Raw genomic sequence first — 26413 nt, 5'->3', positions numbered from 1 at the left:
GAATCGACACGGAAGCATCCACAAGTGGGACACACCAAGATGAAGAAAACGAGGAAGTACGTCAAGATGAACATCAACAACCTCCTTCTCCACCACGACAAGAGAACGACGACGTCAACAATGAAGAAGGCCAAGAAGAGGAACATGATGAAGAAGATGTTCAACGAAGACCCAAGCAAAAGCTCTCACGAGTTCGAGCAAGAATTGCCGAAGATCATCCCGTCGAGCAAATCCTCAATGATATACAAACCAGGAGAATCACTCGCTCAACAACTCGTTTAGCTAACTTTTGTGAAAATTATTCATTCATCTCTAGCATTGAACCAATGAAGGTTGAAGAAGCATTGGAAGATCCGGATTGGATAAACGCTATGCATGAAGAGCTACATAATTTTGAGAGAAACCAAGTTTGGACATTGGTTGAGAAGCCCGACAACAACCACAACATCATTGGTACCAAATGGGTGTTTCGCAACAAGCAAGATGAAGATGGACAAGTGGTTCGCAACAAAGCACGTCTCGTCGCCCAAGGTTACACACAAGTCGAAGGTATGGACTATGGTGAGACATATGCTCCCGTTGCTAGACTTGAGTCCATTCGCATCTTACTTGCCTATGCTAATCACCATAATATCACCTTGTACCAAATGGACATTAAAAGTGCTTTTCTAAATGGTGAAATAGAGGAGGAAGTTTATGTCAAACAACCTCCCGGCTTTATCAATCCCAAGAAACCAAATCATGTTTACAAACTTCACAAAGCTCTTTATGGTCTTAAACAAGCTCCTAGAGCATGGTATAAATGCTTGACCAAGTTCCTTACTACAAGTGGTTTTGAAATTGGTAAAATTGATTCTACTCTTTTTACTAAAAGGGTTAATGGAGAACTATTTGTATGCCAAATTTATGTTGATGACATCATATTTGGTTCAACTAACCCTCTCTTTAGTGAAAAGTTTGGAAAGCTAATGTCAGAGAAGTTTGAGATGTCTATGATGAGTGAACTCAAATTCTTTCTCGGGTTGCAAATCAAGCAAACTAAGGAAGGTACATTTGTCTCTCAAACAAAGTACACCAAGGACTTATTCAAGAAGTTCAATATGCAAGAATGCAAAGTGTTTTGCAGGTTGAGAGGAGAATTGAACATCATTGATGCCTCGAACTTGGAGTAGAAACTCCATTGGATACATGCAAGACATGAGCTTATGACTAATCCATGATATATCTCTTATGATAACTATCTTATGTCTTGGATATATCTGCACCTTGCATGTTGTCTAACCCATGTAGGTGCTTGGTTGAATCTAATTCCATGAGATTGCGACTCACTCATATCTTGAGCAATCTCTACAAGACCAAGACTCTACACAATAGTGGTTGAAGACAAGGAAGCACAAAACCATTCAAACATATCCTTTGACAAATTCTATGTTAAGCTTCATGATTGTAATTTTTGGATACACAAGTGCTCTTCCTTGCAAGAACTAACCCATGTAGGTAGATGAACTCAAAATCCAAGTGGTGCTCCCAACTCTTGATGAGCTACATCAACCTTGAGCACCCACACAAGTTCAACTACATGAGCAAGAACCACATCACCACCCAAGGTATGTCATTCCATCTTAGAGAAGCTTTACTCCAAGACATGAGTCAAAGCAACTCAACAAGATGTGAATACATCAAGATGCTTAAACGAAAAATGGTAACCCCATTTTGAGCTTAAACGAAGAGTATGACCTATGATCAAGTGTCCTCACTTGACTCCTAAGTCAATATGCTCTAACATAGGTGACTATGTCACCGCCCAATTCTAGATGAAGTTCTCTTGTGTTCTTTTCTGCGTTATTGCACTTGTCCCTTGCATATTTGTTTCTTTCTTTTTCAATCAAAAAACTTCATCTAGAACCTTTCACTCTTTTCTTTTTGATTTTTGTTCTGCATATTTCTGCATCAAATTCCTTGCAAATCTTTGTGAGATCTTACTTGTCTAGTGAGCTGAGGTGACAAGTGTTTTTCTCTCTGTAAACTCGGTTTCACCGACTTGCAATTTTCGGTCCAACCGAATCTTTTCGGTACCACCGAAATATGCAACTCGGTGCCACCGACTTTGCAATCAGAAAAACAGTTTGCCACTTGTTCTACCCTTCTCCAGCTCCAGCTCCACTCAATGAATCTTGTCCTCTACAAGCATCACAATTTTATCCTCTGCTTTGTGCTGAATCTCAAGGACCAAACCTATTCGACGGATTCCAGGAAAAAACCTTCTTGGAAATTGATGTCAAAGGGGGGGAGAGAGAGATCACATCAAAGCTTGTAGGAGAGAGAGATCACATCAAGGGAGATAAACAGTCTCAAGGATCCCAGATGTTGTTAAGGGGGAGAGAGAGATTTCCAGGGAGAGAAAATACTCAAGGATCCAAGATGCTTGATGATCAAGAGGAGAGATGCCATGTCTTTTTGGGGGAAAGACATGTTCATATGAACTCATTTGAATTAAGTTCTATTCATATCTTTCAGCTCTGATTTTCTGTTTCCTATCTTCTCCCAATATCCCATGTAAGATTCAGGGGGAGCAAGACACCTAAGGGAAAAGAAATCAGCCAAATTCATTGCATATCTTTATTCTTGGGGACATGTTGAATCCAATGTTATCACTCTCTACATGTCATCCCAGTCTTGGCATTCTTGTGGTTTCTTTTGTTTGCTCTGGCTAGTGGACGTACCTGTGTTATCTAACCTTGTTTGTAGGTTCATTCCATCCTAAGCCAACTCGAGACCACAAGGTAAGTATATGCATCAAAATCATGAGTATGAGGAGTTCTTGCTTATGTACATACTGTTTGCAAGAAGGACTCATGAGCATGAAGGTATTCCTTAATAATCTTTTGCTCTGATGCATATGGCCAAGATACATGTAACACATTGCCTACTCTGTCATGATTATGCTCTCACATGCCTCTATATTTCATATTTACATGAGTGCATACATGTAGGGGGAGCCTATGCTTGCTACATGTTCTTCCAAAGCTTTACTTGTTGTTCTGTATATCTTTATCTAAAGCTTTGATGTATGTTGCCATCAATTACCAAAAAGGGGGAGATTGAAAGCACAAGTGCTCCCTAGGTGGTTTTGATAATTGATGACAACATATCTCTTGTTGGACTAACACTTCTATCCAGCATGTTTCAGATAAGTTCAACAATTGAGTGTCATGGACTAAAGGTTGTGGAAACTCCCTCAAGATGCTAAGGACAAGGGATTGGCTAAAGCTTCAAGCTCAAGACCCTTCACTTTTACATTTTAGTGATCCAAGATCACATTGAGTCCATAGGAAAAGCCAATACTATCAAGGAGGGATGAGGTGTTGCTTAATGAGCCTCTTGCTTCATGTGCTTAATGATATGCTCCAAAATCCTCAAATACTTTCCCATATCCACATATGACCTAAACCCTAATCCAAACTCGGTCCTACCGATTCTTCCTATCCGGCGCCACTGAGTTTCACTTGTCATTAGCCACTGCCAAACCCTAGCAATTCGGTTCTACCGATAAGGATCTCGGTCCCACCGAGATGGGGTTGCAAACTCTCTGTTTTCCTTTCGTAACTTTTCGGTCCCACCGAAAGAGCGAATCGGTCCCACCGAGATTGCAATGTAAACTCAGTGTTTCCCCTTTGTAACTTTTCGGTCTCACCGAGTTCCACTCGGTCTCACCGAAAGAGCAAATCGGTCCCACCGAGTTTGCCTGACCAACTCTCTGGTTAGCTAATTACCAAATTCGGTCTCACCGAGTTTGTGTAATCGGTCTCACCGAGATTACGTTATGCCCAAAACCTAACCGAATCGGTCCTACCGAGTTGCATGTCAGTCCCACCGAAATTCCTAACGGTCACTAGGTTTACATTTTCGGTCCGACCGAGTTTATTGATTCGGTCCCACCGAGATTGGAAAACTGTGTAACGGTTGGATTTTGTGTGGAGGCTATATATACCCCTCCACCTCTTTCTCATTCAGTGAGAGAGCCATCAGAACACACACATCATTCCAACTCATATGTTCTGAGAGAGAACCACCTACTCATGTGTTGAGACCAAGACATTCCATTCCTACCATATGAATCTTGATCTCTAGCCTTCCCAAGTTGCTTTCCACTCAAATCTTCTTTCCACCAAATCCAAATCCTATGAGAGAGAGTTGAGTGTTGGGGAGACTATCATTTGAAGCACAAGAGCAAGGAGTTCATTACCTACACACCATTTGTTACTTCTTGGAGAGTGGTGTCTCCTAGATTGGCTAGGTGTCACTTGGGAGCCTCCGACAAGATTGTGGAGTTGAACCAAGGAGTTTGTAAGGGCAAGGAGATCGCCTACTTCGTGAAGATCTACCGCTAGTGAGGCAAGTCCTTCGTAGGCGATGGCCATGGTGGGATAGACAAGGTTGCTTCTTCGTGGACCCTTTGTGGGTGGTTGCTTCTTCGTGGACCCTTCGTGGGTGGAGCCCTTCGTGGACTCGCGCAACCATTGCCCTTGGGTGGAGCCCTGTGTGGACTTGCGCAACCGTTACCCTTCGTGGGTTGAAGTCTCCATCAACGTGGATGTTGGATAGCACCACCTATCCGAACCACGGGAAAAACATCCGTGTCTCCAATTGCGTTTGATCTCTCCAAATCCTTCCCTTTACATTCTTGCAAGTTGCATGCTTTACATTCCGCTGCTCATATACTCTTTGCATGCTTGCTTGATATGTATTGTGTGTATTGAAATTGTGCCTAAACTCCACTTGAACCGAAAAGGATTGAAAATTGCAACTTTAGCACGAAGTGTCTAATCACCCCCCCTTAGACACATCTACTTCTAGATCCTACACCGAGCCACTCTTATGTAATGCCACTGGTAAAATGTAGCAGACGCACTATTAAAAATAAGGACACGTTACACCAATGTTGTTTTCAATGTAATGCCTCCAGTAATACGAATCAATGGCCCTTTTTTCATGTCTTGCTAAGTTTCCCATTAAGATAAGTTGCTTCTTTTCATTAGAAATGCAACTATCCTGGTCCACCTACTCTCTCGTGCCCAAATACTAACCCTGTAGCAGCTGTTAATGTAATGTTGCTGGTAAAATGAAGCAATGTCACCATTAGAGTAATGTCGTATTTAACGGTTGTCATAGTTAATCCTAATGCCCACACTAATATCTAGCAATGTTGCTGCTTTAGAAATTGCTACTATCCTTGTAGGATTGCCATTCAGATAAGGAACATGCTTCTTTTCATTTGATGTATGTTTCATCACTTGTTTGTCACCCTCCTTTCCACCTTTTTTGTGCAAACAACGACATACATTTCACGCTTGATCTTAGTTGAACTACACAAATGATATCCAAATTATAGTTGAACATTCCAGGAGCTTCACAACCAACCTTGATGTTGCTCAATTTTATTGCAACTAATGAAGAGGAAGCTCTGTGGGTTTCGTTTTCTGATGGAATTGGAACTAGGGGCTGAAGCCCTTTTCTTAAAAAAAGAATAAGAAGAAGTTGCTAGCTCAAGAGACATTGCTTCATTTTAGGTGAACTGCTCCAAAAGGTTCCATGAATTGAATCATCCATGTTGGTGATTGGTGTCATCCCTTCTACGATGGCATTGACTGCAGATATGGTTCCCATCTTGAGGTATGTGGATTTTTGGTCTGACCGTTTGCCAAAGATCCTGCATATTGAGTCTGCTCTTGTGCTACTGTTTTGGCACTGCCATGATAAAGTAGTAATGTTATTATTTTGCACCTTAATCTAGTGGCACTATTAATTGGAGGCAATGTTTTGGCACCGCTAGTGCCACTGATTTTTTATATATATTGAAATAGGGGGTTTCCTCTGATTTCATTAAAGAAATCCTACCATAGAGAACCATTATCTGACAACATCTCAGTGTAAACGGGCAGTTATGCAGCTACTACTAGACCGGACTGAGTACTAGCAGGAGACAAGTTCGCCACAGAAGCTAGACAGGTAGGGGACGCAGCACTAGCTCGACCAAGTTTGGATTACAAACCAAATGCTAGCATAGAAACATCAGGGAGGAAGATAGAGCCAGCTTCAGCAACCCAGTCTAAGCACCCCCGACCTCCATCCTTGCGACGCACGGTACACCTCATTTGCCACCTGCTCGACCCTAGTGCCACTGATAAAATGAAGTAATAATACAGTTAAAATAGAGCGAGTGTCATCTCTATCATTTCATTTCCAATGTAGATAAAGAAAGTGCTTCTCTTTGTTAATATATGTTTCATCAACTAGTCCCATTGTTAATGTTTAAGCGTTTTTGCAAACTGGGTGCTTAATTTTAGTTGATCTGCACAAAAATAGATATTGGAATGTCTCAAGGCCCCTCCTTGTACTACCGTTGTACACTGATGTTCATCACTGGCAGAAGGTGTATCGGGGAGACTTGGGTCGATTTCCAGTATGAGGTGTACCGTATGAGGCGTCGCAGGGCCCATCTCGCCCTCGCAGCATGGCATACTATGATACTATCACAATATTTTCTTCTATTTATTAGTGTATGTTTCATCAACTAGTGCCACTATAATGTAATCATGCTTCTTCATTATCTGTGCAAACAGGGTTATTCAATTGCATTTTGGTGGAACTACACAAATGTACGGATGGAACCGACATATATGCAGAGTGCGAGGTGCCAAGTAAAAATTACCGACACCAACCCTGCTCCATCTAAGCATTGGCATCCACCACCACCAGTGGGATGTGTGGCGATCACTGTGGACGGATCTTTCTCGGCAGCAAATCCTCTAACCATATATTAGTAGCTTAGACTTAAAAAAATACTAGTAGCTTATATTGGCAGTTTTCTAGGGAGTACTCTTTTCTGAAAGAAGCACCAATCTATTTTTCATTATTTGTACACAGTGTCACAACTTTGACCCAAAGGTCCAGAGCTATTTTAGGGTGATTGGCGTAGTACTCGAAGACTAATTGTAAGCATTATTTTTATTAGCTGTCACACTAATTGTAAGCATGAGCAGATGGAAGATTAGGTTGGTGTGAAGCTTACCTTAAACCCTACCGACGCCGTTGAAATGAGGCGAGCATCGAGGGAACCGTGGAGAACGGTGGGGAAGGTACGTCACGCCATCCGGCCTCCTCTTGCGGTGGTAGAACGAATAATCATGTGGCTCCGGCTGGCTCTGCACCCTCATGAATGGCACACCATACTCGATCGATTCGTTATCCTCTGGGTGCTCGACCTTCGACCTGTATGCCCACCACCTTCGCCTGACTTTTGCCTCGGGTGAATCTGTCTGCTCCATCGCCCAGAGGAGATACTCGATGAACTCGAAGGACTACAGCGTGACTGCCGCCGAGGAGTACATCGCTGCCCTCATCGCCGCTGTCTCGCTCTTTCGCATACATTGCCACATGGCCCTCACCGTCCTCGAAATCTCCCACTCATTGTCAAACCAAGTAAGGATCTCCTTCAACCTGGCTAACTTTTCCTTGTCGCCACCAGTGATCTGCTTGATTCGCTGCTGCATCCTCTCCATAGATGTCCTTTTGAGTGGTCCGGTGCTAGCTTTGGAAGATGGGAGGAGAGACGGTGGTCTTGCAATAGAGAAGAGGGAGAGGCGAGACGGTGGTTTTGGAATGGAGATGATGGAGAGGAGGGGGTGGTTTTGCAATGGAGAAGAGGGAGAAGCGAGACGGTGGTTTTGGAATGGAGATGATGGAGAGGAGAGGTTTCCCTTCCTTTCGGTCGCTGACAGGTGGGCCCTGCGCTTGTTGGGAGCCATGTCTCAGTGTCTCAATGGAAGGATGGGCTACGTTAGGGGATCCTCGTCCGAGGAGAGAGGAGGTGGTTTTGCAATGGAGAAGAGGGAGAGGCAAGGCGGTGGTTTTGGAATGGAGATGATGGAGAGGGGAGGAGGTGGTTTTGCAATGGAGAAGAGGGAGAGGAGCTTAGGGTTGTCAATATATGCAGGTTGTGAATTGTGTTCTGTGTTATGTATTTTGAGTGTACTTTCAGATATGAATGTCTTTTGAATTTCAGATTTGCGGTATTGAGCATATGAAGTATTTTATGAATTCTAGGGATCTATTTTTAGCACTTAAAAATGTAGTTTCATAGGAGTATAAAAGTGCAGACAATGTGATTCTCAGAGAAGAAACTGCAAGTTTTAGTTTCAGATAAGAAATTGCAAGTTCAGTTTCAGATAAGAAACTGCAACTTTCAGAGGCAGAGCATTTATATTAACATGGCCTTTTCAAACAGGGTTAACATCATGTTGGAAGTTTTATTCATGGTCGAAAATGGAACTACTAGCCAGTTAACGTCATGTTGATCTACATTCATGCATAGCACATCTTCATATGATGCACATTCAAAAAGGTATGCTATTTTCAAAATGCCCGCACAATGTCGAGTGTGCGTGCTACCTCTTAAGCACTGCATTGGTTTTCCCTTGTAGAGGAAAGGGTGATGCAGTAAAGCAACATAAGTATTTCCCTCAATTTTTGTGAACCAAGGTATCAATCCAGTAGGAGACCACGCGTGAGTCACCTCATACCTACACAAACAAATAAGAACCTCGCAACCAACTTGATAAAGGGGTTGTCAATCCCTTCACGGCCACTTGCAAGAGTGAGATCTGATAGAGATGATAATAATAAGATAAATATTTTTGGTATTTTTATGATATAGATTGAAAGTAAAGATTGCAAAGTAAAATAGATTGGAAACTTGTATGATGGAAAATAGACCCGGGGGCCATAGGTTTCACTAGTGGCTTTTCTCAAGATAGCATAAGTATTACGGTGGGTGAACAAATTACTGTCGAGCAATTGATAGAAAAGCAAATAATTATGAGAATATCTAGGCATGATCATGTATATATGCATCACGTCCACGACAAGTAGACCGAAACGATTCTGCATCTACTACTATTACTCCACACATCGACCGCTATCCAACATGCATCTAGAGTATTAAGTTCATAAGAACAGAGTAACGCCTTAAGCAAGATGACATGATGTAGAGGGATAAACTCATGCAATATGATGTAAATCCCATCTTTTTATCCTCGATCGCAACAATACAATACGCGTCGGTTCCCTTTCTGTCACTGGGATCGAGCACCGCAAGATTGAACCCAAAGCTAAGCACTTCTCCCATTGCAAGAAAGATGAATCTAGTAGGCCAAACCAAACTGATAATTCGAAGAGACATGCAAAGATAAATGGGATGTTCCGCGTGTTCTTCGTTACGCTTGTGAGGATCTGCAATTCAAAGAGAAGAGAAGATCTGCAATGCTTGTGAGGATGCCAAGTGTTAGAATACGTGATTCACTATCTGCGTATGTGGTAATGATTCAAGTACGGGATGGATTGGCCCCCATACCGGAGACTTCTATCATGAGCTACCATATGTTGATGGAAAATCAGAGAGCCTTAAAACCCTAGAAGAGTGTCGACATGACAAACCAAAAGCCTTAGAATGGCAGGACGATGGAACCCTGTACATGCAACCATTGCCAATCGTAGGTTATACGGTGAGATTCAACGCAGACCCATTTCCTGCAGGAGAAACCAAAAATTGTCGACCACAATAAGGTTTTCGATAGTGGTTTAGCATTGGCACCAGACCTATCAAGTCTTGGAAGGATCTTATTCTGATGCAAGGACTCTAGATTTTGAGGAAAAGGCCATGCCCTTACCATAAGAGCACAAGTGAGGTTGTTATCCCAGAGAATGTGAGACGACCGACACCGTCAATGCATAGGATGGAGTACATGAGTTTTATTGGAACTGTAACCATGCTTCTAAGGGTGGTAGCACTCCATACCTTGTGTTGATGAATGGATTTTCAAGGAGACCCCCCCAAACCTAACCTTCTTTCTAGCCTCTCTGAATCTCGAGGATGAGATACATTTTAAGGGTGGTATTTTGTAACATCTCAAAATTCTAAATTTTGGAATGTTATATTAAATAAATAATTGTGAATGTTTGTTTGATTGTTGTGTGATTGATTGTGTGAAACTGAGTGGAAATAGAAACTTTTGAAAGTTGAATGAGAGGGAATAAAAGGACTTCCCCAAAACTTTTCATCTTGCATTTTGATCTCACTGAATTCAAATTCATTTCATCACAAAACCCTAGAGTGAAGATAATATGACTTCTTCCATTTAAATAAATGAAAAGGGGTATGAAAATGATTTGAATTCCATTTGAAAAATAGTTCAAATCGGAAACTTTAAGCAACTCGATGAGTTCATGAGGGAAGATAAATGACTTCTTCAAACTCGAAGACGGAGAGTTGGAAGTTTCAAAGGAATAATTTGGAAGTCACTTTGAAGTTATTTGAAACTCATTTTCCATTTGAAGTTGTTTGAAATTACAAATTCAAATCCAATTGGGAGTTATTTGGGTTTCTATTCAAATTATTTTCTCCTAAAAATAAATGAATGGAAATAAGGGTAAAATGATTCCCTTCAATAGAAAATTAGGACAAAATAAATTTGAAATCATTTTATTATTTTTTAAAATGATTTTTATTGATTTTAAATGCAACAGTAGCGATGTTTGACTTTTATGAACTTTCATGGAATTTATTTGATCATGAAAAATAGTTCATATTATTCTTGGTATTTTTCTGAACATTTTGGCATATAATATGCCTATGTAAATTTGTTTTAAATGATTTTGCTTTGTTGTAGTTTTTCTTCTGTAAAAGAAACAAAGAACCGCCTGGACTGAAACACTGTTCGGCCCAGGAGCGCACCATGACCCAGCGAGCCGACCTGCCCGCCATTATGGCCATGGCCTGCTCTCGCGCCCGAGTGCCTTCTCGTCGCTCGCCCGCTCTCGTCTCTCTCTCGCTCACCACCCACCACCGCCACTGACTCATGGGGCCCACCCCTATCGTCCCCAACCTCCCGCTCAACCCGCAGGGGTTAGGGCCGCCGCGCCGCACTCCCGCAACCGCCGGCCGAAGCCCTCGCGGATGAGGATAATCCCCTCACCACCGGAGCACCTGACTGTGCCTATAAATGCCCCGTGACCCCCTCTGTCAATCCTGCCATCTCACACTTCACCACACCGCTCCTATCCGTCACCATCATCGAGTGCATCTCGCCGGAGCCGAGCTCCTCGCCGGACGAATTCGTCGCCGGTGAGCCCTTTCGATCCCTATCTTCATGCTCATTCGGACCCCCGTGCTCCTCCGCGTATTTGTGACGTTTTTCTTGTCTCCTAGGTCGCCCGGAGACGCCGCCCCGATGATGCGTGCCCTCGCTGGAGCACTAGAGCCGCCGCCCTTCCTCCGCCTGCCTAGACGTCGCCAACACCCTGCACCACCACTCTGTGGACGCACGCGCCGAAACCAGCCGGAGCCGCTACCCCCATCCGACCCGAGCCGCTGCCCGCCACCGCTCATCGCCGGCAACCACCGACTGTCCATTGTAAGCCGCCCCGCCCTTCGTTTCGTTAAAAAACTGACGCGGTTAACCGTGGGTTTTATTAAATCGTTCGGTTTAGTTTTTTAGCCGCGGTAGCTATTTTAGTTATTTAGTGGTTGTTCGCCGTATAAGCTATGCAGCGGACAACTTCCAGCCTATAGAAGCATGCCATGTGGCCAGGGGCCTGTTCGAAGTTATTTCTTTTTTGTTTAGTCCCTACGTTTTACAGATTGGTCCCTGGTCTTAGATTGGCCACAACTTTTTAATCGTAGATCCAAACTCGATGAAACCAGCGGCAGATTCTTTGACATGATTAGATCTATCCAATGGTATCATATTTGTAAAAAAAATTCAGATTCAAATTTGAACTTTATTTAGATTTGAATTCAAACTTCAACTGGCCATATCTCCTAAACCGTAGCTCCGATTAAATTAATTATTTTTGGATTTTGTCACCGTAGCCAAACCCTATCACCTGGACCATTGTCAAAATAATTTGCACACACTTAGGATCTGTCCATAGTAGTTTTACTCGTATGCCTTGTATGCACTATGCTTCACATCACAAATTCTGAACCCCAGCCTATGTTGTGTTGCACTTAGAATATTTTGTGATAGTTAAGTGTGTTGTATGTTCATTTGGCTTTTTCGAGACTTTTTGCTTTGCATGTTCTTCTTGGTTCTCTGAAATGATTGCTTATGTGAGTGCAATGTTTGACTTTATAGATTTTCATCGGAGAGTGACGAATAGTTCTATTAAGTAAATTTCTAAGAGTGATATAATCTTCATCAACTATTACCAGGCAAGTTCACATTTGACCATTCTTCCAATTACCTATGTTTATATTATGCACTTAGTCCTTTTGTGGTAGGATTTCATGGTAGGATTTACTATTGCCAGATGGCTATGTCGTTACCTAGTAGTTCATTTGAGGTAGGTCTGATCTATACATCCTTGTCACCAGCGTGTAAGTTAATTTCTGCCACGCAAATGTAGACGTGGATTGGGAAGTGTTCATGGCGAGACTTGAGTGACAAAGTAGTAATTAGGACCAAGACTTAAATGAACTACCTGGGCGGAAATTGGTTTGAATGGTGGCGATGTACAGTGGGGCACGCATGGGAAATCCATGGTGGTACACCACTAGTGGTCCGTCCGCTCAGGCTCAAAGAGATCAATCATATTCTCATGTCTAGAAGCTTCCGTGTGCAGCCAGAAGCCAATATGGGCTCTGGCTTAGTTGAGTAGATAGTGTGACCTCTTCCAGGATAGGCTAGCAGATGTAGAATGAGTAGGTGTACCGGCCTATCTGTGGATTAAGGGGGAATACTTTTGAAAGACTATGTCTCGGTCATCCTGTTCTCAAGTAGTGGAAATGTGTGCGAGAACTTCAAGGGAGGTGATCAAGTCTTGTGGGGAAAAGTGTGCAAACCTCTATAGAGTGTTAAAACCTAATCGATTAGCTTAGTCCCCGGTTATGGCCAACTTGAGCATCAAGTAGTGGAAATGACGGGAGATCTCATCACCCTTAATTAAACAGTTGGGTTTTAAATGAAACTTTGGGAATGGATTGAGTTGGGTTTGCCAACTCATCCTATGCTATTCTAGGAAAAACTAGCTTTATGTAAAAAAACTAAACTTAGAGATTTCTACCATCCAAATTGCATGTACACATAGGTTCATTATTCTTATGATGTGACTTGCCAGTACATTAATTGTACTGACCTATAGGGCTGCAACGTCTTATGTTGCAGGAATTTCTACGACGAGTAAGAGTTACATTGTAGGGTTACTGTTGGGGATATAACTATTGGGTATGACCCGCCCAGGAGGGGCCGGGTTATCCGAATGGTGGTTCATCTAGACAAAGCCCATGAGTACGTGAAGGTGGCGGTTCATGAAGTAGGCCTGTTAAGGTGCCCAAATCGAGAGGCGGCTTAAGACCTGTGAGTATAAACCGCCATGTATATGTAACTTGTATTATAAGGCATGTAAGATAAGTCACCGAGCCGGACACGTTTGTATGAGCAGGCCAGGACTTTATAGGCCATCGGGCGTCAACCCATGTATATAAGGGGACGACCCGACGGCGGCTTAGGGTAAGAAACAACAAATCGAAAGCCAGGCAAAGCCTATTCGCTCCCTGGTAATTGAAACCCTAGCAATACCACCTCAAACTGGAGTAGGCTTTCACCTTCACCGCAAGGGGTCGAACCAGTATAAACTCTCCGTGTACTTTGTCCCGTTTAACCCCTTTAAGCTAACCTCGTACCAAGGGCTCCACAACTAAGTCCTTCTACAAGGAAATCTACCGTGACAATTCCACGACAGTTGGCACCCACCGTGGGGCTCGTGCACAGTGGTTTTGAGTTCTTAAAGGGTGGCTTCGAAGGGCTCAAGGGATACACTATGGGCCGGATGACCAAGAGTCTTCGCGGAAAGCTCTACATCGATGATGCAGGATGGTGCCCTGAGGCAGGTGTAGGATCTAGAAGTAGATGTGTCTAGAGGGGGGTGATTAGACACATAGTGCTAAAGTTGCAATTTTTAAGCTTTTTCGGTTTAAGTGGAGTTTAGGCACAAATTCAATACACACAATACATATCAAGCAAGCATGCAAAGAGTATATGAGCAGCGGAATGTAAAGCATGGAACTTGCAAGAATGTAAAGGGAAGGGTTTGGAAAGATCAAACGCAATTGGAGACACGGATGTTTTTCCCGTGGTTCGGATAGGTGGTGCTATCCTACATCCACGTTGATGGAGACTTCAACCCACGAAGGGTAACGGTTGCGTGAGTCCACACAGGGCTCCACCCAAGGGCAACGGTTGCGTGAGTCCACACAGGGCTCCACCCACGAAGGGTCCACGAAGAAGCAACCACCCACAAAGGGTCCACGAAGTAGCAACCTTGTCTATCCCACCATGGCCATTGCCCACGAAGGACTTGCCTCACTAGTGGTAGATCTTCATGAAGTAGGCGATCTCCTTGCCCTTACAAACTCCTTGGTTCAACTCCACAATCTTGTCGGAGGCTCTCAAGTGACACCTAGCCAATCTAGGAGACACCACTCTCCAAGAAGTAACAAATGGTGTGTAGGTAATGAACTCCTTGCTCTTGTGCTTCAAATGATAGTCTCCCCAACACTCAACTCTCTCTCATAGGATTTGGATTTGGTGGAAAGAAGATTTGAGTGGAAAGCAACTTGGGAAGGCTAGAGATCAAGATTCATATGGTAGGAACGGAATGTCTTGGTCTCAACACATGAGTAGGTGGTTCTCTCTCAGAACAAATGAGTTGGAATGGTGTGTGTGTTCTGATGGCTCTCTCACTGAATGAGAAAGAGGTGGAGGGGTATATATAGCCTCCACACAAAATCCAACTGTTTCACAGTTTTCCAATCTCGGTGGGACCGAATCATAAAACTCGGTCTGACCGAAATAGTAAACCTATTGACCGTTAGGAATTTCGGTGGGACTGACATGCAACTCGGTAGGACCGATTCGGTTAGGGTTTGGGCATAACGTAATCTCGGTGAGACCGATTACACAAACTCGGTGAGACCGAGTTTGGTAATTAGCTAACCAGAGAGTTGGTCAGGCAAACTCGGTGGGACCGATTTGCTCTTTCGGTGGGACCGAGTGGAACTCGGTGAGACCGAAAAGTTACAAAGGGGAAACACTGAGTTTACATTGCAATCTCGGTGGGACCGATTGCATATCTCGGTGGGACCGAGAATATTACAATAGGTAACAGAGAGTTTGCAATCCCATCTCAGTGAGACCGAGATCCTTATCGGTAGAACCGAATTGCTAGGGTTTGGCAGTGGCTAATGACAAGTGAAACTCGGTGGCGCCGGATGGGAAGAATCGGTAGGACCGAGTTTGGCTTAGGGTTGAGGTCATATGTGGGTATGGGAAAGTGGTTGAGGATTTTGGAGCATATCATTAAGCACATGAAGCAAGAGGCTCATTAAGCAACACCTCATCCCTCCTTGATAGTATTGGCTTTTCCTATGGACTCAAGGTGATCTTGGATCACTTAAATTTAAAAAGAAGAGTCTTGAGCCTGAAGCTTTAGCCAATCCTTTGTCCTTAGCATCTAAGGAGTTCCCACAATCTTTAGTCCATGCCACTCCATTGTTGAACTTATCTGAAACATGCTAGATAGAAGTGTTAGTCCAACAAGAGATATGTTGTCATCAATTATCAAAACCACCTAGGGAGCACTTGTGCTTTCAATCTCCCCCTTTTTGGTAATTGATGGCAACATACATCAAAGCTTTAGATAAAGATATAAAGAACAGCAAGTAAAGCTTTGGAAGAACATGTAGCAAGCATAAACTCCCCCTACATGTATGCACTCATGTAAATATGAAATATAGAGGCATGTGAGAGCATAATCATGACAGAGTAGGCAATGTGTTACATGTATCTTGGCCATATGCATCAGAGTAAAAGATTATTAAGGAAAATACCTTCATGCTCATGAGTCCTTCTTGCAAACAGTATGTACATAAGCAAGAACTCCTCATACTCATGATTTTGATGCATATACTTACCTTGTGGTCTCGAGTGGGCTTAGGATGGAACGAACCTGCAAACAAGGTTAGATAACACAGGTACGTCCACTAGCCAGAGCAAACAAAAGAAACCACAAGAATGCCAAGACTGGGATGACATGTAGAGAGTGAGTACAAGGTACCACATTGGATTCAACATGTCCCCAAGAATAAGGATATGCAATGAATTTGGCTGATTTCTTTTCCCTTAGGTGTCTTGCTCCCCCTGAATCTTACATGGGATATTGGGAGAAGATAGGAAACAGAAAATCAGAGCTGAATAGAACTTAATTCAAATGAGTTCATATGAACATGTCTTTCCCCCCAAAAAGACATGTGGTATCTCTCCTCTTGAACATCAAGCATCTGGGATCCTTGAGTATTTTTCTCTCTCCCTGGAGATCTCTCTCTCCCCCTTAACAACATCTGGGATCCTTGAGACTTTCTCTCCCCCTTAATAATTTTTCTCTCTTGGTGTGATCTATCTTTCCTACAAGCTTTGATGTGATCTCTCTCTCCCCCTTTGACATCAATTCCCAAGAAGGTTTTCCCTAGAATCCGTCGAATGGGTTTGGTCCTTGAGATTCAGCACAAAGCAGAGGATAAAATTGTGATGCTTGTGGAGGACAAGATTCATTGAGTGGAGCTGGACCATAAGAAATGTAGAACAAGTGGCAAACTGTTTTTCTGATTGCAAAGTCGGTGGCACCGAGTGGCACATTTCGGTGGTACCGAAAATATTCGGTTGGACCAAAATTTGCAAGTCGGTGAAACCGAGTTTACATAGAGAAAAACACTTGTCACCTCAGCTCACTAGTCAAGTAAGATCTCACAAAGATTTGCAATGAATTAGCTGATGGATTTGCAAGAAATTTGATGCAGAAATATGCAAAACAAAACAAACAGGAAAAGGTGGAAGTTTCTAGATGAAGTTTTTTTTTGTGTGAGAGAGAAGGAAACACATATGCAAGGGACAAATGCAATAACTCAGAAAAGAATACAAGAGAACTTCATCTAGAATTGAGCGGTGACATAGTCACCTATGTTAGAGTATATTGACTTAGGAGTCAAGTGAGGACACTTGATCATAGGTCATACTCATCGTTTAAGCTCAAAATGGGGTTACCATTTTTCGTTTAAGCATCTTGATGTGTTCACATTTTGTTGAGTTGCTTTGACTCATGTCTTGGAGTAAAGCTTCTCTAAGATGGAATGACATACCTTGGGTGGTGGTGTGGTTCTTGCTCATGTAGTTGAACTTGTGTGGATGCTCAAGGTTGATGTAGTTCATCAAGAGTTGGGAGCACCACTTGGAGTTTGAGTTCATCTACCTACATGGGTTAGTTCTTGCAAGGATGAGCACTTGTGTATCCAAAAATCACAATCATGAAGCTTAACATAGAATTTGTCAAAGGATATGTTTGAATGGTTTCGTGCTTCCTTGTCTTCAACCACTATTGTGTAGAGTCTTGGTGATGTAGAGATTGCTCAAGATATGAGTGAGTCGCAATCTCATGGAGTTAGATTCAACCAAGCACCTACATGGGTTAGACAACATGCAAGGTGCAAATATATCCAAGACATAAGATAGTCATCATAAGAGATACATCATGGATTAGTCATAAGCTCATGTCTTGCATGAGTCCAATGGAGTCCCTACTCCAAGTTCGAGGCATCAATGATGTTCAATTCTCCTCTCAACCTGCAAAACACTTTCTCATCAAGCGGTTTAGTGAATATATCCGCTAATTGCTTATCGGTGCGAACATGCTTAAGATTGATGTCACCCTTAGCAACATGATCTCGAATGAAATGATGACGAACTTCAATATGCTTAGTTCGAGAATGTTGTACAGGATTATGACCAATTTTGATAGCACTTTCATTGTCACAAAGCAGTGGAACATGTCTCACATAAATCCCATAATCTTTAAGAGTTTGGGTCATCCAAAGTAATTGAGCGCAACATGAACCAGCGGCAATGTATTCCGCTTCGGCGGTGGATAAGTATACCGAGTTTTGTTTCTTGGAAGACCAAGACACAAGAGATCTACCAAGAAATTGACAAGTACCCGAAGTGGACTTTCTATCAACCTTGTCTCCGGCATAATCTGAATCGGAATAGCCAACAAGATCAAAAGAAGACCTCTTAGGATACCAAATGCCAAAATTTGGTGTATGGATTAAATATCTCACTATCCTTTTCACAGCCTTAAGATGACAATCTTTAGGAGCAGCTTGATATCGAGCACACATGCACACACTTAGCATAATATCGGGACGTGAAGCACATAGGTATAACAATGAACCAATCATAGAGCGATAAACCTTTTGATCAACAGGTTCACCATCTTTGCTCAAATCATTATGTCCACTAGTAGGCATGGGTGTAGACATACCTTTGCATTCTTGCATATTGAACTTCTTGAATAAGTCCTTTGTGTACTTTGTTTGAGACGCAAATGTACCTTCCTTAGTTTGCTTGATTTGCAATCCAAGAAAGAATTTGAGTTCACTCATCATAGACATCTCAAACTTCTCTGACATTAGCTTTCCAAACTTTTCACTAAAGAGAGGGTTAGTTGAACCAAATATGATGTCATCAACATAAATTTGGCATACAAAAAGTTCTCCATTAACCCTTTTAGTAAAAAGAGTAGAATCAATTTTACCAATTTCAAAACCACTAGTAGTAAGGAACTTGGTCAAGCATTTATACCATGCTCTAGGAGCTTGTTTAAGACCATAAAGAGCTTTGTGAAATTTGTAAACATGATTAGGTTTCTTAGGATTGACAAAGCCGGGAGGTTGTTTGACATAAACTTCCTCCTCTATTTCCCCATTTAGAAAAGCACTTTTAATGTCCATTTGGTACAAGGTGATATTATGGTGATTAGCATAGGCAAGTAAGATGCGAATGGACTCAAGTCTAGCAACGGGAGCATATGTGTCACCATAGTCCATACCTTCAACTTGTGTGTATCCTTGAGCGACGAGACGTGCTTTGTTGTGGACCACTTGTCCATCTTCATCTTGCTTGTTGCGAAACACCCATTTGGTACCAATGATGTTGTGGTTGTTGTCGGGCTTCTCAACCAATGTCCAAACTTGGTTTCTCTCAAAGTTATGTAGCTCTTCATGCATAGCATTTATCCAATCCGGATCTTCCAATGCTTCTTCAACCTTCATTGGTTCAATGCTAGAGATGAATGAATAGTTTTCACAAAAGTTAGCTAAACGAGTTTTTGAGCGAGTGATTCTCCCGGTTTGTATATCATTGAGAATTTGCTCGACAGGATGATCTTTGGCAATTCTTGCTCGAACTCGTGAGAGCTTTTGCTTGGGTCTTGGTTGAGCATCTTCTTCATCTTGTTCTTCTTCTTCGCCTCCTTCATTGTTGACGTCGTCGTTCTCTTGTCGTGGTGGAGAAGGAGGTTGTTGATGTTCATCTTGACGTACTTCCTCGTTTTCTTCATCTTGGTGTGGCCCACTTATGGATGCTTCCGTGTCGATTCTTGGTTCACCTTGTTGTGAAGTAGAAGCTTCCACTTGGACGGATGAAGTACTCTCCTTCACCTCCGTTGGACGAATTTTGCCAATGGACAAATCTTGAATTGCTTCTGAAGGGTCTTTGTCTCCTACATCAATTGGCAATTGCTCTACTTGCGAGCCATTAGATTCATCAAACTTCACATCTACCGTCTCTTCAACCTTTCGGGTGAAATTGTTGTAGACACGGTAAGTGTGAGAGTTTGAGCCATAACCAAGTAGAAAACCTTCATGAGATTTAGGAGAAAATTTTGAACGATGATGCTTATCAAGGATGTAGCACTTTGAGCCGAATACTCGAAAGTATCCAACTTGAGGCTTGTTACCGGTGAGGAGCTCGTATGCCGTCTTGCTGAGTAGCTTGTGAAGATATAAGCGATTTGTTGCGTGACAAGCTGTCTCAACCGCTTCTGCCCAAAAGTGCTTTGGCGTCTTGTATTCATCAAGCATTGTCCTTGCCATTTCGATGAGCGTCCGGTTCTTCCTCTCAGCAACTCCATTTTGTTGAGGTGTGTATGTAGCCGAGAACTCGTGTGAAATCCCTTCTTCGTCAAGAAAGGTGTCCACATTTGCGTTCTTGAACTCCGTTCCGTTGTCACTCCGAACCTTCTTGATCTTCACATCAAACTGATTTTGAGCTTTCCTGGCGAAGTTTCTGAAGATCTTCTGGACCTGTGATTTGTCATTGAGGAAAAACACCCACGTAAATCTTGAAAAATCATCAACTATAACTAGACCAAAGGAATTTCCACCGAGACTCTTGTAGGCATTGGGACCAAAAAGATCCATGTGAAGCAGCTCGAGTGGTCTCCTTGTGGTCATAATGTTCTTCACAAGATGTCTTCCTCCAACCTGTTTACCTGCTTGACAAGCACTGCAAAGTCTATCCTTATCAAATATGACATCGTTAATTCCAAGGATATGATTTCCTTTAATAAGCTTGTCAAGGTTTCTCATGCCAACGTGACCTAGTCGTCTATGCCACAACCAACCTTTTGAGGATTTAGCAACAAAGAAAGTTTTAGGTTGTGCCTTTTTAGAGAAATCAACGATGTAAAGATCACCTCTACGCATACCCGTAAAGACCATTTTATGATTGTCTCGACGAAATACTTGGCAATCTACCTCAGTAAATAGGACATTCAAACCAAAATCAGCAAGTCTAGATACTGAAAGTAAGTTGTAACCAAGAGATTCAACGAGCATGACATTTTGAATGGAACTATCATGTGAGATGGCCACCTTACCAAGGCCAACCACTTTACCCATTGAATTATCACCAAAGGTGACATATTTTCGAGGGCCATTGTTTTCAGCAAGCTCACTCATATGATCAGTGCATCCACTATCAAGAACCCATTCCTTTCCTCCTGATTCATATCCCCGAAGATTTGCCATAAGACCAAAATGTCTCATTGCATTATCAAGATCGGAGTCACTATCATCATCATCATCATCATAATATTCAGGTTCGTCATGATCTTGTGACTCATCATTTCCTAGAGAGGGTAATTCATTAGATAAATGATCAAAGTGATTACTTTTATGAATTCTTATAGCTTTGAGTATGATATCATTAATGATTCCCACATCTCCTTTAGCATGCTTAAGATTGGCAAGTTTAAGAAGACATTTACCAAAACTAGGATCACTAGAGTTCATCTTACTCAAGGCAATAGATTTATGGAGAATTTCATTCAAAGTTTTCAAGGAGTGATTGGGAAACCGTTCCTCAAGAAATTTCCATATAGTATAGGCGCAATTTTGAGTAGGCAAACTAGCAATCAAATCTTTGGGCAATCCTCTAATAATGAGCTCAATAGTTCTAAGATTGCGAATCATGTCAATATCTTCATCTAGGGTAGGATGCAAGGGATCAATATGGGGTGCACAAGGACTAGCAATATACTTGTTCAAATGATATTGATTGAAGATTACAAGCATCTCATTTTTCCACTCATGAAAATACTTTCCATCAAAAATGGGCACTCTATGTCTAAGACTCCCTAAAGTAGACACATCCATCTTCCTCCAATGGTGATTAAACCAAGGCAATGGAGACCAAAGCTCTGATACCACTTGTAGGATCTAGAAGTAGATGTGTCTAGAGGGGGGTGATTAGACACATAGTGCTAAAGTTGCAATTTTTAAGCTTTTTTGGTTTAAGTGGAGTTTAGGCACAAATTCAATACACATAATACATATCAAGCAAGAATGCAAAGAGTATATGAGCAGCGGAATGTAAAGCATGCAACTTGCAAGAATGTAAAGGGAAGGGTTTGGAAAGATCAAACGCAATTGGAGACACGGATGTTTTTCCGTGGTTCGGATAGGTGGTGCTATCCTACATCCACGTTGATGGAGACTTCAACCCACGAAGGGTAACGGTTGCGCGAGTCCACACAGGGCTCCACCCAAGGGCAACGGTTGCGTGAGTCCACACAGGGCTCCACCCACGAAGGGTCCACGAAGAAGCAACCACCCACAAAGGGTCCACGAAGTAGCAACCTTGTCTATCCCACCATGGCCATCGCCCACGAAGGACTTGCCTCACTAGCGGTAGATCTTCACGAAGTAGGCGATCTCCTTGCCCTTACAAACTCCTTGGTTCAACTCCACAATCTTGTCGGAGGCTCCCAAGTGACACCTAGCCAATCTAGGAGACACCACTCTCCAAGAAGTAACAAATGGTGTGTAGGTAATGAACTCCTTGCTCTTGTGCTTCAAATGATAGTCTCCCCAACACTCAAGTCTCTCTCATAGGATTTGGATTTGGTGGAAAGAAGATTTGAGTGGAAAGCAACTTGGGAAGGTTAGAGATCAAGATTCATATGGTAGGAATGGAATGTCTTGGTCTCAACACATGAGTAGGTGGTTCTCTCTCAGAACAAATGAGTTGGAATGGTGTGTGTGTTCTGATGGCTCTCTCACTGAATGAGAAAGAGGTGGAGGGGTATATATAGCCTCCACACAAAATCCAACCGTTTCACAGTTTTCCAATCTCGGTGGGACCGAATCATAAAACTCGGTCTGACCGAAATAGTAAACCTAGTGACCGTTAGGAATTTCGGTGGGACTGACATGCAACTCGGTAGGACCGATTCGGTTAGGGTTTGGGCATAACGTAATCTCGGTGAGACCGATTACACAAACTCGGTGAGACCGAGTTTGGTAATTAGCTAACCAGAGAGTTGGTCAGGCAAACTCGGTGGGACCGATTTGCTCTTTCGGTGGGACCGAGTGGAACTCGGTGAGACCGAAAAGTTACAAAGGGGAAACACTGAGTTTACATTGCAATCTCGGTGGGACCGATTGCATATCTCGGTGGGACCGAGAATATTACAATAGGTAACAGAGGGTTTGCAATCCCATCTTGGTGAGACCGAGATCCTTATCGGTAGAACCGAATTGCTAGGGTTTGGCAGTGGCTAATGACAAGTGAAACTCGGTGGCGCCGGATGGGAAGAATCGGTAGGACCGAGTTTGGCTTAGGGTTTAGGTCATATGTGGGTATGGGAAAGTGGTTGAGGATTTTGGAGCATATCATTAAGCACATGAAGCAAGAGGCTCATTAAGAACCACCTCATCCCTCCTTGATAGTATTGGCTTTTCCTATGGACTCAATGTGATCTTAGATCACTTAAATGTAAAAAGAAGAGTCTTGAGCCTGAAGCTTTAGCCAATCCTTTGTCCTCAGCATCTAAGGAGTTCCCACAACCTTTAGTCCTTGCCACTCCATTTTTGAACTTATCTGAAACATGCTAGATAGAAGTGTTAGTCCAACAAGAGATATGTTGTCATCAATTATCAAAACCACCTAGGGAGCACTTGTGCTTTCAGCAGGCTCAGTTGAGTACGGGTACCGGGTCCCCTTCGGCGGAATCCACGTCTTCATCGGCAAGATCAGCGAACCGGGCCCTGAGCCGGACATCTTCACCGACATCATCGAGACGGCTCAACATGCACGACCCGCCTGGGTTCAACCCACCATAAAGCATGTCTTCGTTGGGTTCACCCATGGGCTGAGTCAGAAGGCTCTGTATCTGGCAGTGAGACGGCCATCTACTCTGATGATGAGTCGTCCATGGGCGATACCACCTCAATGTATCAGCTACAAGATGGGCGCCTTGGGGCTGTTCCGATGGCAACAGTATTCCGGACCCATGTGAGCCGCCGAACAGGGTAGAGATCTTCATGGCTGGCACCGAACTGGTTCTTAGTTCGATAGCCGCGGTGGCTATGACTTCTACTGCAGCAGCGGTAATGACAGCCGGTGCTGGCGATTAAGCACGCCCGCTAGCTCAAATTTTAACAGATCTGTTGGATGCTCTGGCGACTCTGATGGAGGTTGAGGTAACCCCAGACAACCAGGAGCAGCACAAGGCAGAAGTAGCTAAGTTGCGTGATGAGATGGCGCAAGCCAAGGCAGAATTAGCAGCAGAAAACGCCAGGATGGCTGCAAAGAGGGTCGTTTTAAGTGCCCAAGCACAGCGGATTCAATCAGATTCATACCAGCTCACAGTGGATCAGAACGCATCAAACGAAGTTTTGAGGAGAAAATACCGGAGTCGTCTGCCCTCAGTTTATGAGTCAAGGTGAAGGAAATATGCCCTAGAAGCAATAATAAAGTTATTATTTATTTCCTTATATCATGATAAATGTTTATTATTCATGCTAGAATTGTATTAACCAGAAACTTAGTACATGTGTGAATACATAGACAAACAGAGTGTCACTAGTATGCCTCTACTTGACTAACTCGTTGAATCAAAGATGGTTAAGTTTCCTAGCCATAGACATGGATCACATCATTAGAGCATGATGTGATTGACTTGACACATTCCGTTAGCTTAGCACGATGATCGCTTAGTTTGTTGCTACTGCTTTCTTCATAGCTTATACATGTTCCTCTGACTATGAGATTATGCAACTCCCGAATACCGGAGGAACACTTTGTGTGCTACCAAACATCACAACGTAACTGGATGATTATAAAGGTGCTCTACAGGTGTCTCCGATGGTACTTGTTGAGTTGGCATAGATCGAGATTATGATTTGTCACTCCGATTGTCGGAGAGGTATCTCTGGGCCCTCTCGGTAATGCACATCACTATAAGCCTTGCAAGCAATGTGACTAATGAGTTAGTTGTGGGATGATGCATTATGAAACGATCAAGAAGACTTGCTGGTAACGAGATTGAACTAGGTATTGAGATACCGACGATCGAATCTCGGGCAAGTAACATACCGATGACAAAGGGAACAACGCATACCGTTGTGTGGTTTGACTAATAAAGATCTTCGTAGAATATGTAGGAGACAATATGAGCATCCAGGTTCCACTATTGGTTATTGACCGGAGATGAGTCTCGGTCATGTCTACATAGTTCTCGAACCCGTAGGGTCCGCACTCTTAACGTTCGGTGATGATTGGTATTATGAGTTTATGCGATTTGATGTACCGAAGGTTGTTTGGAGTCCCGGATGAGATCACGGACATGACAAGGAGTCTCGAAATGATCGAGCTGTAAAGATCGATATATTGGAAGGCTATATTCGGACATCGGAAAGGTTTTGAGTGATTCGGGTATTTTTCGGAGTACCGGGGGAGTTACGGGAATACGGGAGTACATATGGCCTTAGTGGGCTTTAAGGGGAAAAGAGGAGAAGCCACGAGGGCTGCCCGTGCGCCCCCCATGGGCCTAGTCCGAATTGGACTAGGGGAGGGGCTGCGCCCCCTCTTTCCTTCCCCTCCCCTTCTCCTTCCTCCCCCCTCCTAATAGGACTAGGAAAGGAGGAATCCTACTCCTACTAGGCGGAGGATTCCTCCCCCCTTGGCGCGCCTAGAGAGGTCGGCCGACCTCCCCTCCGTCCTTTATATACATGGGGAGGGGGCACCCTAGGACACACAAGTTGATTGTTCCAAGCCATGTGCGGTGCCCCCTCCACCATAATCCACCTCGATGATATCGTAGCAGTGCTTAGGTGAAGCCCTGCATCGGTAGCAACATCATCACCGTCATCATGCCGTCGTGCTGATGGAACTCTGCCTCGAAGCTCTGCTGGATCTGATTTCGTGGGACGTCATCGAGCTGAACGTGTGCTGAACTCGGAGGTGCCGTACGTTCGGTACTTTGATCGGTCGGATCGTGAAGACGTACATCTACATCAACCGCGTTCTCATAATGCTTCCTCTTACGGTCTACAAGGGTACGTGGACGATACTCTCCCCTCTCGTTGCTATGCATCGCCATGATCATGCGTGTGCATAGGAATTTTTTTGAAATTACTGCATTCCCCAACAGTGGCATCCGAGCCAGGTTCATGCGTAGATGTTATATGCACGAGTAGAACACAAAGCGTGGGTATATACATATTGCTTGCCATTACTAGTTGATTCTTGATTCAGCGGCATTGTTGGAAGCGGCCCAGACCGACATTACGCGTACGCTTACGCGAGACTGGTTCTACCGACGTGCTTCACACACAGGTGGCTAGTGGGTGTCTGTTTCTCCAGCTTTAGTTGAATCGGATTCAATGAATAGGGTTCTTTCTGAAGATCAAAAAGCAATCACTATACCGCATTGTGGTTTTTGATGCGTAGGTAAGAACGGTTCTTGCTCAGCCCATAGCTGCCACGTAAAACTTGCAACAACAAAGTAGAGGACGTCTAACTTGTTTTTGCAGGGCATGTTGTGATGTGATATGGTCAAGATGTGATAAGATATAAATTGTTGTATGAGATGATCATGTTTTGTTAAAGTTATCGGCAACTGGCAGAAGCCTTATGGTTATCTCTTTATTGCATAAGGTGCAAGTGCCATGTAATTGCTT

This window comes from Triticum urartu, chromosome 3A (assembly GCF_056163025.1).
Source record: "Triticum urartu cultivar PI428250 chromosome 3A, HENAU_Tu73, whole genome shotgun sequence".
Taxonomy (NCBI): Eukaryota; Viridiplantae; Streptophyta; class Magnoliopsida; order Poales; family Poaceae; genus Triticum; species Triticum urartu.
This window is presented reverse-complemented; position numbering follows the sequence as displayed.